General features: G+C 39.7%; 1 protein-coding gene across 5 annotated transcripts in view; it reads right to left on the bottom strand.

Moving 5' to 3' along the window:
* TMC1 (transmembrane channel like 1) overlaps positions 1 to 17,155 on the bottom strand; it is a 110,445-nt gene that overhangs the window by 55,178 nt on the left and 38,112 nt on the right. Inside the window, exon 1 of one of the 5 annotated variants that reach the window (XM_048931945.1) lies at positions 8,814 to 9,274. The exons of 3 other annotated variants lie outside the window; for them this stretch is intronic. The gene's annotated coding sequence lies outside the window, so the exon portion shown is untranslated. Of the gene's footprint in view, positions 1 to 8,160; positions 8,235 to 8,813; positions 9,275 to 17,155 lie in introns of those variants that run through there. One more of the 5 variants, XM_048931944.1, reaches the window with a different exon arrangement.

Genomic DNA, 17,155 nt, shown 5'->3' with positions numbered 1-17,155 from the left:
AATTTTGCTTGTAGTCAGCATTTAAGTTATAGTGACATAACCTACTAACAGTAAAATAACTGTCATGGTGTCCTTCTAGTAAGATGAAACATTCTGCTTGTTGACTTTCTGCGATTCAAGATGTATTTTCCATTGGTTTCCATATACATTGTTAAACCTAAGGCAATAAATAATTTTCTAGACCTTTTCTACCGAGATTGCTTTTCAGGATGGAATTTTAAAATGCTGTTTTGCTTTGGGTGCACAAAATGCATATTCTGATCTGTTGAATCAGATGGTAAAATCAGGCAGTTCTAGATGTGGATATGAAAGCAGAAGTCACTGCACTGCTATTGAAAAGGCCTTTTTTTACTATGTAAGGTAATACCTGCATTGATCCTTCCCTAACCTACTGCATCCAAATGAGTCAGACAAGCCTGAACAGCATTAATGGTAAGTCTGCACCTAACATCCTCATTATCCCACATCGTTTCACAGCTCAGTGGATGGTTACACAGATCATGTCTGGGAGCAAAAGGAGGCTACAATGGGAGGGCCAGGGCAGGATGCTGGTGACCCCAGGAGGGTCAAAACATACTCAAGGGACACAACCCTGCCGTATGTCAAAAGCAGGGTAGTGGTGGAAGCACCAGGAGTCCCCGTCGAGGCTGAGCAGACACCGTATCAGGTGACAAATCCCATTAATTACAAATCCCATTAATTAATTTCATGGAAGAAACATAAAAGCTGGCTTGCATCAATACTGACTCCCAGATTAGCTTTTCAGCTCCTGAACACTGATCAGGCACTATTGTGTAACAGAAACACTGGTAACCTTGCTCTGAAGCCACACTGTCATTCATAGAAAAAGCAAAATACACAGCTACTTCATAAATTGACATGCAAACAAAATTTGTGTGGGTAGAGGTCTCTGAACATCAAATGAAAAGGCAAATCTAACACCCAAGCCAGATGTCTATATGAAATTTAAATCAAGTTTAGCATGTATTGTTTCTGGAACCAATTGAGGCTTCTCTAACATTTCTGAAACAATGTATTACAAATATCTTTGAAAATCTGGAAGCTGAACCAAAAGAAAAGCAGCTATATTTTTAATTGTATTTAGGTACTCTATCTCTACTTGTAGACACAAAAATTGGGTTCAAGGGAAAAGCATTAGAATCATAGAATCACTCAGGTTGGAAAAGACCTTAAAGATCATCGAGTCCAACCACGACCTAACCATATTATCCTAACGACTCTTTGCTAAATCATGTCCCTGACCACCACATCCAAATGGATTTTAAACACATCCAAGGATGGTGACTCAACCACCTTCCTGGGGAGCCTATTCCAGTGCTTAAGCAGCTTTTCTGTAAAGAAGTTTTTCCTGATATCCAACCTAAACTTACCCTGGCGCAACTTGAGGCCATTTCCCCTCATCCTGTCACCTGTCACCAGTGAGAAGAGACAAACCCCACTCACACTGTAAGCTCCTTTCAGATACTGGAAGAGAGCACTAAGTCTCCCCTCAGCCCCCTTTTCCCTAGACTGAACCGTCTCAGTTCCTTCAGTCTCTCCTCGTAGGGCATATTCTGCAAGCCCCAGAAGTCTTATGAAAAAAAGAAACAACACATTTTTAAGATTTTCTAAGTGGATCACAAGAAATGAGGGTGGAATGCATGGTTTAAAAGAATTCATCCAAACTGCTATTGATCACTAAATCTGTGTCACCACTATCAGTTAATTAGAATCGAAAACAGCTTTAAAATCAGGAGGAAAAAAATGCTAAATGAATTTGTTTTTACAAAGAAAAATATTTATTAAAGTTTCCACGTATCCATGTTCTGTTTTTTAGTATTTTGTATGAAAATGTGTACATAAGTTTCCTCCAGTGATAATGCTTCTTTTTACTTCAAATTCTACTCTTGTTCTTATCCTAACCAAAATACATGTCTGGCTGCACAGTCATGAATACAGCTGCTTTCTTCAATAATAACATCTGATATGACACACTGCTACTCTGCTCATAGCACCTGCTACACTGATGAAAAGGCACATTGCTCAGATAATTGTTTTTGCTGCTTAGCTTTGGCTTCAATAAGAGGAGGATGGAATAATTCACTGTAGATTTACACCTTGGTGCAACTATTTACTGCTTATTTGTTATGAGATTTGGAACCACTGCTTCTTACCTAATTGTTACATGTCTTGAAGTACTTATTATTAGTATCCTAAGCACAGCTGGAGCAGTCTAAAAAGGGAGAACAGAATTTCCAGCCTGCACAGATTGCTTTAGACAGGATGCGTTCAGGGGCATTAAAATCCTCAGACTTCATGACTCTGCAATCCTCAATGCCATGTTCAAATGACAGATCAAGACCTGCTAAATACTACACCCACTCAAACTACAACGAGCATCCTACAACAGACAAAATTTACTCAGAGACAGTACTGTCAGAAACTCCAGAAAGTGAAGTCCCTTAAATAGCTGCAGTTTTAGCTCCTACCAGCAGATGGCAATACATTTGATTTAGTCATATGTTAACGCAAGAGACCCATTCACCACGAAACCTGCGAAATATTATGGTCTCACTACTTCAGAAAGCTGATTACTCAAGCAGTTTTTGATTACTCAAAAACCATGGAGAGTGGCAGATTCACCAGAAGTTCACATTAGCATGAGGGACCTCTGCTGGCTGGAGAGATGGGTTGACAAGAGCTTCATGAAGGTCAACAAGTAGCCTAGAGTCCTGCTTTTGAAGAGGAACAACCCCAGCCACCAGGACATGCTCAGGGATACCCAATTCAAAGGCAGCATTGCAGAAGGGTACCTGGTGGCCCTGAGAGTTATCAAGTTGAGCATGAGTAAGCAATTTGACCTTACCACTATGAAGGCTAATCGTATCCTAGGCTGCATGAGGCAAACTATTGCAGGCAGATCAGGAGAGGTGATTCTTCCACCCTAATCATATTAGTCAGGCCATACCCGGAGTTCTGTGTTCAATTCTGAGGTCTCCAGTAGAAGACAGATATTGCAATACCAGAGAGAGTGTGACTCAGGACCACTGAGATGATGAAGAACTAAAGCACTTCTTCATGGGAATAGGCTGAAAAGTCTGGGACTCCTTAGCCTGGAAAAGAGAAGTCTCAGAGAAGATTTCACCAAATGTCCATAAATACCTGAAGGAAGAATTAGGCTGGAATCAGACTCCTTCCAGCAGTGACCACTGACATGATAAGATGTAATGGACATAAACTGGAACACAGGAGGACAAGTCTAAACATCCACAAGCATTTGTTTAGTGGGCAAGTGACAGAGCATTGGCATAGGTTGCAGAGAGGAAAAAACATTCCACAATTCTGTGAAAAGAGGTAGCATGAAATTAAACCATGTTAGTCTTGTGCCATGTCTTTTCATGACTTGTTCAGATTTCAACTGATCTGTCATTTGGAAGGCTGAGATTAAATGTGATTCTTAGCTGACATGACAGTGGTATTAATAACATCCTCACCGTTTTCAGTATGTTTGTATGCTTAAAATGAAACAAATATCAGAACAACACCCAGACTGCAGTTAAGTGCAGACTCTGAAGATAGTCAAATTCTGGTGTTTCTTGCAAATTGCATTTCTTTGGTAGGTGTTTCTAAGACTAAACGGTCACCAATGAGTAGAAAGTACACTACTTGCAGACGTAAACTAGAAACATAAGCAAGAAAGATGCATACAGCGGGGATCAACTATTCTTCCATCAAAGAAAAAAAGCAGATTTTGAATGACAAAGTCCAGTTTTCCTTTGGAATCAGTCATATTAAATTACTTAACTGAATCGTCCTTCAATATCTATGACTATTACTCTAATCATCACCATCATCTTTGAAAATTTCTATTTGAGTATATAGAGGTATTAGCTGTTTTCCAGTAGCTATGTGTACATTGTTTATGTGCTTCAGTAGAGACACCTGAACTTCTATCCCAAGATACCTGCAAAAGGCAGCAGAAGAGCAGAGATAAAATGATTATAACAAGCAAGGAAGATGGATGAAGAGACAGGTTTGGTGTTTGAAGCCTGGTTTGATGGCTTTGTAGAGCAATGAGCTGGGTGTGGGCTTCTGTTCTAGGTATAGTGGGAGATAAGGGGATCCTCCATGGAGAGTACAGTGAAGAATCTACCCTGCAGTCTTGGATAAAGGGATCTGCACCGCCAAACTGAAAGTTGTTGAGAAGAAGCTGATGTGAAAGCATATGTGAGACAATTAATTAATTAATTATGTGGTACAGCTGTAAGTATGATATATGAGAAGTGTCAATAAGTGGCACTCCAGAGTACATAGCATCAATACATCTTCCTGAAGTTTTCAAGGACAGCTAAAACTTGCAACTGTACATATCTACTGAGAGTTGTGCACTGCTCTTTATGCACAGGAGAAGTCTGAATCTTTAGGGATGTTGCAAATGCAAGTGAAGGAACTGAGCATCTCCATACCAGTACATATCAGGAGCCCAGAGATGTCTAATCTGCACAGGTAGCCCCCAGGACTTACCATTCCTGGAGGTCAGCTTCCTCCCACAGGCACTGGAAGAACCTTATTGCCTTTATTCTTAACGCCCTGGGGAAGCTGCAAAAGTCAGTCAGTCAACAGGGAAGTCATGCAGGCCATTCAGGTGCTAATACAGGAAAGTGGTTTACAAAAACAATCAGCAGATGATAGCTGTTGTCTGAATACACAGACCCTTACTGGTCTTCTGACAGGATTCAACTTTTCTAAGATTTCTTCATTAAGGAGTTATTTTACCAATTCTGTGGATTTAAAACTACAGCTGACCATGTTTTTGATTTTGTTTCCCATGGGTTGAGATGTATCAAAATGGTTCAAGGGGCAGTGATGCAATAAGGATGCAACTTGCAGTGCCTGGCCATTGTACAAACCTGGAGGTGGGGAGACAGCACTGGAAAAGTCAGAAGATGCAGTAAAACTTTCCAGTGAACCAGTGAACTTCTTCACTGAAGAAATGAGCACCGAAAAATTCATGAAATCCAAATATTTCCTTAATGTTACGACTCACATAGTGGCTAAATCCTAAACTTGAGGGATGACTTTTTCAATCATGTTTGACCATAGACTATTTTATAAAATTATTTTGCATCTCAGCCTTTTTTTTTTGTTTTGATGGGGATTTTTTTGGTGGGATTTTGGGGTTGGTTTTTGTTTTTTTTGTGTTTGTTTTGTTTTGTTTTGTTTGAAGGGAGAGGGACATTTGTCTTGTAATGATGAGGTTTTTTTAGAACTTAAAATTTTCATGTTCTTCTAATTATGAAGAATAGTTTTCATTGTCTTCAATGTATGTAAATACAGTACATGAATTTAAGAAGCACAGCAGAGGTATGGAGAAGAAGCATTTATCTGGAGCCTTTCAGAAAAGTTCTGCAAATAAGGTATGATTAAACTATTCTTCTAGCACAGAGTGGAATAAAAGTTGTTTACATTAGTCACTATTTGAAACATCACTTTCAGAGATACAAGGTATTTGATGAAGGGAACTTAACTGCACTTTCACTGGTGTAAACCAGTGCCTTAAAGAACATATTCCACCAAATTAGGCAAATGAGATCAGACTTCTGTCATGGGAAGGAAAGAATGAAGTTCAAGAGCCTCCAAGCCTCTAGTAACATTTTCATGATATTCAGGACTTTCAATTAAGTCTGCCTTGTATTCATATTTACGGACTCAATCCCATCATCTGGATCATCAATAAAGATATTGAAGAGGACAGGCCCGAGCACCAGCCCCTGAGGAGCACCACTCGTGACCAGTCACCAGCTGGATTTAGCTCCATTCACCACCGATCGCTGGGTCCGGCCATCCAGCCAGTTCTTTACCCAACAAAGCTTGTCCAAGCCATGGGCTGCCAGCTTCTACAGGAGAATACTGTGAGAGACAGCGTCAAAGGCTTTGCTGAAGTCTAGGTAGACTACATCAACAGCCTTTCTCTCATCCACCAGATGGGTCACTTAACCATAGAAGAAGATCAGGATGAACAAGCAGGTCCTGCCTTTCATGAATCCATGCTGGCTAGGCCTGATTTCCTGGTTATTTCACAAACCAGGGAATCATCCCTCAAAATGATCTGCTCCATAACCTTCCCTGGCACAGAACTCAAGCTGACAAGCTTCCCAGATCCTCCTTATGACCCTTCTTGTCGATGGGAGTCACACTGGCAAGTTTCCAATCCTCTGGGACCTCTCCAGTTGACCAGGAATGCTGATGGATGATGGAAAGTGGCTGGGTTACCACTCTGCCAGCTCCCTCAGCATCCTCAGGTAAATCCCATCTGGTCCCATGGGTGACGGTTCAGGTGAAGTTGTAGGGCTCTGAGAGTTTCCACCTGAACTTGGGGGGTTAATTCTGCTCCCCATCCAAGACTTCCAAATTAGAGGCTAGAGAACCCTGAGGATAATTGGTCTGACTTTTAAAGACAGTCATGAAGAAGTCATTGAGAACCTCAGCCTCTTCCTCAGTGTTCATGGTCCCCTATGCATCCCATAAAGGATGGAGATTCTCCTTAGTCCTCCTCTTACTGTCAGTATATTCACAAAATGCTTTTTATTCTCTTTTATCCCAATGGCCAAGTTGAGTTCAAGATGGGCTTTTGCCTTTCTAATTCTCTCCCTGCACATCCTAACAAATTCCTTGTACTCAACTTGTCCTTCCCTTCTTCCACTGGAGGTAAATTCTCTTTTTCTCCTGAAACCTCAGGAAAAGCTCCGTGTTCATCTACGCCAGTCTTCTTCCTCACTGGTCCATCTTACAGCACAGGTGTACAGCCTGTTCCTGTGCCTTTATGACTTCCTTCTTGAGGAGCACCCTGCCTTCCTGGACCCCTTTACCCCTCAGGACTGAATCCCAAGGGACTCTCCCTACCAGAGTTCTGAACAGTTCTAATCCACCCTCTGGAAGTCCAAGACAGTGGTTTTGCTGCCTCCCCTACTGACTTCATCAAGAATTGAGAATTCTACCATTTCAGGATCACTCTGTCCAAGATAGATCCTGACACCACATCTCCCACCAGTCCTTCTGTGTCTGCGAACAGCAGGTCTAGCGGGGTGCCTCCCTTGGTAGGCTCTCTTACCAGCTGAGTCAGGCATACACTCTAGAAACCTTCTAGACTAATTCTGTGCTGCACTGTTTTTCCAACAGGAAAGTTGAAGTTCCCCGTGAGAACAAGGACTAGTGATCATGCAGCTTCTGCCAGCTGTTCATTTTAGGCACTTCAAACTCACTTAGTGCTTACTATGTATCAGATTTTCCTGGTAAGTCACAAATGATCTTTCCATTGCAGGATTTCAGCACATCTCTGTTTCTGATAGATAACTGTCAGTCTTTTCAGAAGTTATTATGAAACTTTTGAAAGATACAAGTTTCACTTGTCTCTTTTGTAGAACAGTACAGGAAACTGAGCAGAGCTAAAAACCAAGGCTCTGCCTCAACAGTATTCAAACTCTCTATTCAAATTCAGCAATAAAATATAGGACAAAAATCTTGAAATAGTGATTTTTTTTTTGAGCTATACAAAACCCTGACATCAGCAAAGAAACCTTAGCTATCGTAAGAGCAGATTAATTTATGGGATCTCCAGTTCTACAAGTCAGGGCAGAAAAACTGTGGTCTTACTTCTACTATACTAATATTCTGATCAGACCAGGTAAGGAATGCAAATAAAACCAAATAGCAGTGATGTATTTTCAGTATACAAGCTTTTTTCAATTTGGATATAGACATTGCAAAAATTTTTGCATTGCTCATACTTCTTCCACCCCCACTTTTTGTTAGTAGCCAACAATAACACTGCTACTCTAGAAACTTATTTTGAAGTTTTGCCATACCCATACTCTTAAAATAGTTTATCTACAATCATTCGAACATTATCTTAGATAGTCCTCATCAGTACTTATAAAGACATTCTTTAAACTTTAAATGCTAAAAAGCATATAAAAGCATTTTGTATTTTGGAATTTAGACTCAGCATTTCTGAGCAATTGTGGCTAGAACATATTAATGAAATGATGAAGGAGGCTTTTTTGTTGTTCTTGGTTTTTTGTTTTGGTTTGGTTTCTGTTTTTTTTTTTTTTTTTTTAATTTATTTATTCCAAATTCTATATATGAATTGCTGCTTCTTACCTTTCTTAATTCAGAATTAGCACGGCAAGATTGGGCTCTGCCTAGGAAATGGCTGCAATTAATGTGTTTTTTGCCTTCACCTTCAGTCAGAAAAAGAAGTTCAAAGACAAGCTGAAGTGAAAAAAATCACAAAGAAGAAGTCAGATTCATAGGAACGATTCATAGGAATAGACAGAAAAACTGAAGTGACCTCAAGTGTTTCAGTCTTTTGAAAAATCCTGCTAGTTTTTATCTACTGATCTTTTACAGTCCCCTGAATGATCTGAGAGTATGCTGGACTTCTTCACGGAGAAGGAGCTTCTATTGCATATGAGACTTGAGACTACTACTATCAGTGTACTGGGTGATTTTAGGTTGTACATCTCAACTCTCTGTGCTCTTGCTTCCTCACTACTCACACGGAATTACCACTGCCCTGAGACCTATTGATAGAAAACTACATAGAAGCAAGCTGGGTTGTAGCACATGTGCTACAGCAAGCATTTCTCCTTCAAAAAATTAGCAGCCTTGTTATGCTGGTGCAGACTAAGCATGAGAATTTTATAGTCCTTTTGTTTCTTCTATTTCTACTTGTGAATTCTATTGCTACCTCCTATTGGGTTTTAGGAATTCATTGAAGCATCCAATACAGTCATATTGCAGGGGTTACTTACTGTTAGCAGTTTTATGTGTTGTTCTCTTTTTTATGAGCTTCTTTGTGTGCTGAATTAAGCCTTCAGAAATTATAGTCACTTCCTGTGGGCTACAAAGAGACACTGATGAACAGAGCCAGAAAACTGCAGCAGTCTGCCCAGATGACCAACAGAAGCCCTGGATCAGGTGATTATCAAAGCACATGCTTGCTCTTAAGCACGGAAGCAGCCTTATCCATCAAAACACTTAGATGCCTAAATGACTAATCTTACTCCCGCTTAACAAACGGCATAAACATGAGGTGTTTCATTTTCAGCAAAGGTAAAGCTAAACCTCTCATGAAAAACAGATCATGTCAAGCCCAACCAAATGCTCCAGTCCCCAGTTCAGACACTGGAGTTTCATGGGAGCCTTCCCACAGATGATCAGGCACAGTTGTTGCAATTCACTATTTCACTACTCTGGCTTCACATATGTAACTCCCCTGAAAACTGTTTTCACACCTATAAAAGTAATGCAGCATTGAGCAAATTTCATCTCTTCTGTGAGTTTTTTTTATCTTAACATTGTACTTGGTTAAAATCAATAATAAACCTAACATAAATTTATCTCTTCAGATTATTCTCTTGTAATAGTTTTTTTTCCTTTTGTTTTTTTTTTCTCTCCTATTTCTTGCCCTGATAATCTAATTAAAAACAAAATAAAACAAATGGATTATATGTTCTCAACAATATATTTTGATAAGGTCGAATATTAACAGATTTCATTATTGAAAGATCTGAAGAAGTTGCTTAATTAATAGGGCCTGTTCAATCATAAATTGCACCTTCAAAGGAACCTTGCAAATTTTAATTGTTATATTTTACGTGTAAGGCCTAGTGCAGTTGCTCAGGTAGAAAGATGGGTTTGAACAGACAAATAACCAAGAAAAAAGTATATCAGCTGATTTTCACAGCTAGAATTTTAAACTAAGGTAGACTAGTTCTCTTCCGAAAAGTTACTTTTGAATTAATCTGTTTTTTCTTTTTATTTAATTTAATTTGTAAAGTCAAATGTCATTCACATACTTTGTATGTAATGCAAAAAAAAAAAAAAAAAAAAAAGAAAATATATGGAAAATCACCTACTATGTGCTGTAGGTATATTTCTGATTAAATTTTTACTAGCTATATTATGTTACATAATCATTAATCTCTCTAGCTTTTTTTCTGAATGAAATGGTTCTCCATAAACACAATATTAATCAGTGTATTTTGACTTGGTCAGATTTAGTATTATTATTGGGAATTGTGTTATTTTGTTTTGCGCTTACCATCAAAAGGCAACTCATTCTTATAAAATACCATGTGCGAGGCTCCCAGGGAAATTAAATTGCTATTGTCAGTAAATTCAAATGGGTGCAAGATACACAGTGTAATATTGCCAGTGATGGACTTCTGTAAGGCTTTTAATACCTTCCCACACAACGTTCTTGCCTGTAGAATGCAGATACATGTATCTGATGGATGGACTACTCAGTGGATAAAGAAATGGGCGGATATATCTAAAGTTATCCATATACAAAGAACTGCAATCAATGGCTTACTGTCCAAATGGAAACTAGTAGTGAGTGGTGAGCCCTTCAGGAGCATTTTGTTGATGAAGATGAGCCAAGTGCACTCTTAGCAAATTTGTAGGTGACTCCAAGCTGAGTGATGCAGATGACATCAAACTGAGTGGTGCAGGTGATAAAACAGCAGGAAGAGATGTCATCCAGAGGGATCTGGACAAGCTGGAGAAGTGGGCTGATGATCACCTAATGAGGTTCAAGAAGGCCAAGAGCAAAACACTGGCACCTGACCTGGCGCAATCCCCAGTATCAGTTTAGTATGGGCCATCAACTGACTGACAACAGAGAAAGACTGACTGACAGCACAGAAATACTGATTCAGTGTATCTGTGGTTGAAAAGCTCAACGTGAATCGGCAGTGTGCTGTATCAGAAATGTGATGAGCTGGATTCTGATTCTCCCCTCTATTCTTGCAAGACAACATCCAGCACAAGACAAACTTGGAACTGTTGGAGTGAGTCCATGAGGCCAAGAAGATGGCTGGAGCACCTCTCCTAAAAGAAATTATAACCAGGATTTACATTGTGCTATGCCTCCAGTTTCTTATGGAGTGAACAATCTAATACGTGAGGTTTGTTAAAACTTCACATCTCCCATTATTTGTGTGCTTTTATCGTAAGCCAACATAAAGAGCACTACCACTGTAAAATGTACTTCAGACCAATTATCAACTTGGGACAATATGCCAGTTACAGTAATTAACTGCATTGATCAGTGCTAGTTATAAAAATTAACATGTGCTATTGTTTACACAACACCCAGTGATTTAAGAATTGAAGCTGTCCTTCCTGTTTTTAACCTCACTGCTCTGTCCTATGAGAGTTGTGCTATTCTTGTAGAGAATGCCAAGTCTACCTAGGTTATTCACTGCCTCATGATCTAAGAAAAGATTGCAATAGACCATCAGTGCCCTCCCAAACATTTTAGATTAATCCATTTTTGGTGACCAAGGGCCATGTAAGAACAGTTTCCAGAGAAACAGCATATATAAGGGCAAAAAAAAAAGTCCTCTAGACACCGTTTTTAGTCTTTTGGAGAGGGCATACAGCATAAAGGAAGATATTTCCTAAAATGCAGAAGAATAGCTGGTGAGTTTCAGAAAGGATGTTTATGTGTTTAGGCACTTAATCCTCACTGAAGTTAGAGGATCTTAGTCAGTTAGAGGCAGTTTCCGATGACATCTTTCTTTGAGCACCCAAACACTGAGCCACTTTAAATCAGTGTGTACTTATGAAAGCATTGGCACCAGCAATTAATATCAGCCTCCACAATGAGTCACAGCTGCTGAAATGTGTGTGGGAAAGCTTGCTGCAAAGGCAGAGACTGCCTCTGGAAACCATTCCACCTACATTTTTTATTTTAATTTCCTCTAATTCCATAGAATTCCAAATACATATATATATATACTACTAACCATTTGAAACTCTATGCCAAAGGTCTATGCAGAATTTCTGAGTTAAAATAATTTTACATTACAAAGGCCAGTACCAAACTGACAATAGTCCCACCAGCAATGTTATTATTCATTGTCTACAGGCTAACACTTTGGAAAGTCTGCTCCACTTTCCTCCTCAGTTTTTTGTTCCCTTTGTGATTTTTGTGATTTGTCTCACTCAGCCAGAATTGGACTGCAACTATATAACACTGGATAGAGCCATGCTTGTTCTACATCTGCAGCTGCAACCAGCATAGCTGGACAGCTCAACAGACTTTTACTTTGTAGATGTTTCAACAGATGACCAATAAGTGAGGAGAAGAGTTACCAAAAGAGAAATATTTTATTAAAAATATCTTCACGATCTGGCACAAATTTTCCTTTTGACTCCATTATTGCCTTGATTTCACTTTTCAAATCATAAAGCCTTTTTAGAATTTTACCCAGACATAGACACCTTCCTTCAGAAAAGCAAGTGATGACCCCATAATCAGCATCCATACTTCTAAGGAACTCCTAGAATTGGTGATGATTTTGGTCCTCTGGACCTTGTGAAATTCACAGCTTTGAAAACAATTTGCATGAACTTATCCATATTTAAAGCTTTTGCACATAAATTTTCTTGATGTCTGATGCAGTGAAATTTCATCAAATGGGAATTACCTGCAGAAATGGTATCATCTCCTATTAATTTTATAAGTCCCTTTTTTTTCTACCATGCACCAGGGCACCAAAAGTAGCTATACCAGATTTGTTGACAATGGTTAAAGAAAATTGCTTTAATGTAATTTCTAGTGACACATACAGATCAAGAGTTTAGTTGTGCCTTTCAGTGGCACCACAGAAGCTGTTTCTTCAGTGATATTCTATTCATTATCAATACCTCTACTGAAAATGGCAAGTTGAGCTGTATCTGTAGCATGAGTGCTTTTGTCTATCGCCAAAACATAAAATTTGAAATTTCACCAAATTTTTTTTGATAGATTTTCCTATTTCTTCAGTTCACCTGGTTATAGTCTCATGAGGCAGACTGATTCCAGAAAAATCTTTTTTTTTTTTTTTTTTTTAACCAGGACACAGCATATTTGTCATGGTTTCTATATACTGTTTAACAAATTCACCATCAGGAAACAGTTTTGATTCTTCTTGTGATCAGATCACCTAATTAGCCCTTATAACAAAGTCCATTTAAGTTTGTTTTTTTTTTAATGTTTTGTTGAAATGGCAGATTATTTTACAGTTCTGTTGTCTTTAGAAAGCATTCCTTTATATGCATCAAATTCGGCAGCATGTTTCTGTATTTAGCGTCTTCTGAAATTGCAATCTTTGAAAACTGACACAATTTCCTTACAAATTAAGCACAGTGCCATATTATTTGTCAGCCCTCCATTGTTCCTTCCCCATGTCCCAGGGCCAGGGTGGGCCACTTGGTGGGCAGAGTTGCTGCCATGATGATGCAGTAGTAAGGCTGCAGGCCGCACTGTGAGCAGTGCTGGGCCGCATGCGGTTGCGGGTAGGTCATGGCTGCCTTAGGGCATGAGCCTCATCCCCTTCAGGGATCCTCTTTTGTCAACCACAGTTTCCTTCATCCATCCGGAGCAGCCTCAGTCCAGCAGGACAAAGTAAGCCCAGCATGTTTAGCAACAGAGCAAAGTGCTGTTGTGTTCTTAGCTGTCACAAACACCTGTCTTCGCTTTAATCCCCTTTCCTGGGCTGCTGGTACTTGCTGCTGAGCACTGAAAGCACGAGGGTGGCAGCTGGACCCCTCTTTGGGAGCACGTGGTAGCACGTGTCAGGTGCCAGGCAGCTGCAGGATCAGAGTGGGACAAGTCAGCTGCCAATCTCCTGTGATTTCGAATCCGTCATCTAGTGTCACCTGCTTATTGTGCAAGCAGGGGAGAGTGAAGGGAAGTAATCCAATACAGAGCACAGAGAAAGCTGTCCTGATCTGCAGACCTCCAAACCACCTCTTGCTAAGCACAGCTCCACCTTTATCGCAGTCTTTGTGCACAGTTGGTTGAAGCCTGCTCCTCTCCTGCTACACAAAAGGGAGGTGGGTTACCCTGAGGATTTGGAATTTGAAACTTTGCAAGGCTTCCAAAATCACTTGCTGATACTTAACTATTTTAAGAAAGCATCTGTTGCAACAGCTCAAATAGGCTATGCACAAAAACAAGTCTCCTGACTATTTGTTTGTGTGCACTGATTTTGAAGCTCTGCATGCATCAAGGCCTCATAGCTCTTCTGAGAGTATAGCCTGAGCCCTCCTCCAGCTTGGTGCACTGAACATATAAATCTTCAAGCTGTCACAGAGATCAAGTCTATGCTCAAACAGACCCATTTACCTGGTGAAACTTCTCAAGACAAGTGTTCAATCAATCTGTATTTGTTTTTACAGCTAAGTCATTGTGGAAGTAGGAGTAGCCCAGTTCTCAGGTCTGCCTCAGAATTTCAAAACAAATAGTGAGCAATGTGTGACATGACTCATTCATGTTATTGCAGGGTTTTTTTCACTGGCACAGATGGGTATAGAGAATGAAAATAGAAAAAGCAGCACCAGCTGCTTTTGCAGGACTTCTTAAACCCGGTGACCACAGGAGCTTCTGCTGAGTCACCTTGCAGTATCTCCCAGCTAGCACTAAACAGCCCTCTCCCACCAGACGCTTCCTCACACTGTTCCCTATTACTTGAGAAATTAATCAGACATTTACAGCACAGCAGCAGCAAAGCCTGAAAGTCATTTATTCTGAGGAGAAACCTGTAAATGACTTCAGCAGAGTCGGGACTCCCAGCTGCTTTGCCAGAATTTCATTTCTCAGTCCCAGCAGGTATTCTGAGTAAGGCTGCCTGGACTAGTGAATATAGCAGGCAAGTAGGCAAGGAAATGCCAGGTTTCCTCCTGACCTATTTTTGAGCCAAGAAAGCGTCTTTCCCCAGAGCTGATACCAGATGATGCTCCCAGTTAGCTGCATATTAAGTAAACAAGGCGGGGGTGGAGGGTGGGGTATGTGTGTGCAGGGAGTGGTTGTGGAAGTAAAAAGTTTCTGCTTTCCATTCTGCTACAACTTGTTAACTTCATGTTTCAGCCAAAGCTGAGCAACTGCAAAAGCAATATGCTAGTGCTCCTTAGCAAAGCAGCTGTACAAAATGGGCCCCCTTTCCACCACACCAGCTTTACACCTCTGTCATTCCACTGACTTTAGTCAAGGTAACAGTACGATTTTTGGTTTCAGCATGAAAAGCAACTCTGTAGTTTGGAAAGATCCATAAAGAAAAACAGAAAATCTCAGTGAAAAAATGTGCCTGAAGAAGCCTTCTCATAATGTTTTTAAAATACTTCCTGCTTTCATTGAGATAAAGCTGACAAATACAGCAAAATGGCATAAGGTGCTCAGGCACAGACGTAAGGGACTTACAGATATGTACCACAGTACTCCATAGTTCGGAGTCCACCCTATCCTTCAGACAGTTCCAGCCGTCTCTCATCAGCAATGCAAGAAAGTTGACAGTGAGTAAAGTAGTTGGCATTCCTGACTGTGCAGAAAAAGAACATCAAGAGGTTTATCTCACAATGTCTTCCAACCTCCCTTTCAATAAATGCAAGAAAATGTGGAAATCAGCAAACCATACTACTTTGCAGTGTCAAATAAGTAGAGTTTCCAGTAGTAAGTGGAGTTAGGTTTCTGCTTTCTTTTCACTCACTCACATCATTCTCCTGAGAAGACCTTACAACTACTAGTCCTAAACACTTTGCATTTTTCTGTATAATGTCCTATCAACATTCTACCTATAAAAAAATTGAACCACACAATTCTGTATCTTCCTGTTATAGTTTTTATCAAGTCTCAGTTATGCAGGTGGAATTGCCCCAGAAATGCAACCTAGTGTTAAGGCTTTTTATATTGGAAATCATGGAAGTTTCCAGTGTTCATACAAGCAACTTGTCACCATCTGACAAAATGGTGTGACCCTCAGATAGCAGTTCAAAACAGCTTGTCATACCCCTTCCAGACATTCTCTGGAAGTCAGAATGATTTCTGATTATAATGGCCAGAATTATTAAGCAATCTCATTTATTAAAAACACAGGCATGGATTTGTGCCTCTCTCCAGCAAAATGAGTAAAAGCTTTTCTCTAGGACTTGTACTACTTCTACTACTCTAAGACTTGTGTCTTATGATGTGCAACGATCACACGATCAAATCTGAATAAAACAAGTCTAATTGCAATGCTTTATGACATCATATGTCTGACAAAACAGACATTAATCATGAAACAGAAGAATTCTTGGCAAGCTTTCAAAGCTACTTCAGAAATTGTTAGAACCCAGTGTTGAGTCATGAAAGGGAGAAAAAGTCAGAGACAATAGAAGCACTGCTCAGCTATGTTAATCATTCCTTTAGCATGCTTTGTGGTGGACCAAACCAGCAAAGAAGAGCAGGTAAAAAATTAATGTGGTACATGACTGCTAGCAGATCAGTTCTCATTTTATAGTTTGCTAAGAATATATTGCAGAGACGGCAATTTTTTTTTTTTTTTTTTTTTTTTTTGTCTTTATTTTTCCTTTAAAAGGAGAAGTAGTTACAGAGATGAATTACAGGTTGTTAAGTTTTACACGGCACCAATAGTCTTCATGATTACTACATTTTCTCTATATTTCTTGAGGATCTTCCATTCCTGTGATCATAAAACATAAGAAATTGAATGTATTGATACATTTAATTATATTTATTGAAGTGCATCGTGTTAATTTGGCATTTGCCCATGCTTGTGTCAGTGGCATGTAATACCATTTTTCTAGGCCTCCCTTGAAGAGAGGGAAGAGAGATTATTTCCCAGGCAGGTGGAACTCTGTCCTTTTTCTTTCTGCTCACATAGATAATGGAGAGCTCTGGCCTCTGTGAAGACACCAGTCTTCCAAAGACAGCACAGAGACAGTGGGGCGCACAACCACAGTGTTGGAAAAATCCTGTTCACTCCTGCTCACACTGGAATATGTCTGTTGCAGTCTTGTGAAGTCTGTATTATCTATTGCCTTCACCATACATACAGACAAAAAGCATGCAAGGAAATGACACAACCATGTATGTCAAAACATTTGAGTTGGATACTCTCAGTTGATAGTGATGGGCAGTTGCAGTCATTCAGGCATACTGGGATAAGAATATATGTAATAAGAGCCTCTAACAACAATACTGGTGCTAAAATAAATGCTCATCAGGTTGCAGCATAAATTTCCTTATAAATATGGCTTTCACTGATACGTCTTTCTTCATTCTCTAGATCTATTCATGAAAAAAATTTGGTATGCAAATGTA

This window comes from Lagopus muta, chromosome Z (assembly GCF_023343835.1).
Source record: "Lagopus muta isolate bLagMut1 chromosome Z, bLagMut1 primary, whole genome shotgun sequence".
In the NCBI taxonomy this organism is placed as follows: domain Eukaryota; kingdom Metazoa; phylum Chordata; class Aves; order Galliformes; family Phasianidae; genus Lagopus; species Lagopus muta.
The sequence above is the reverse complement of the archived record's forward strand: the minus strand, read 5'-3'. Positions and strand labels throughout refer to the sequence as shown.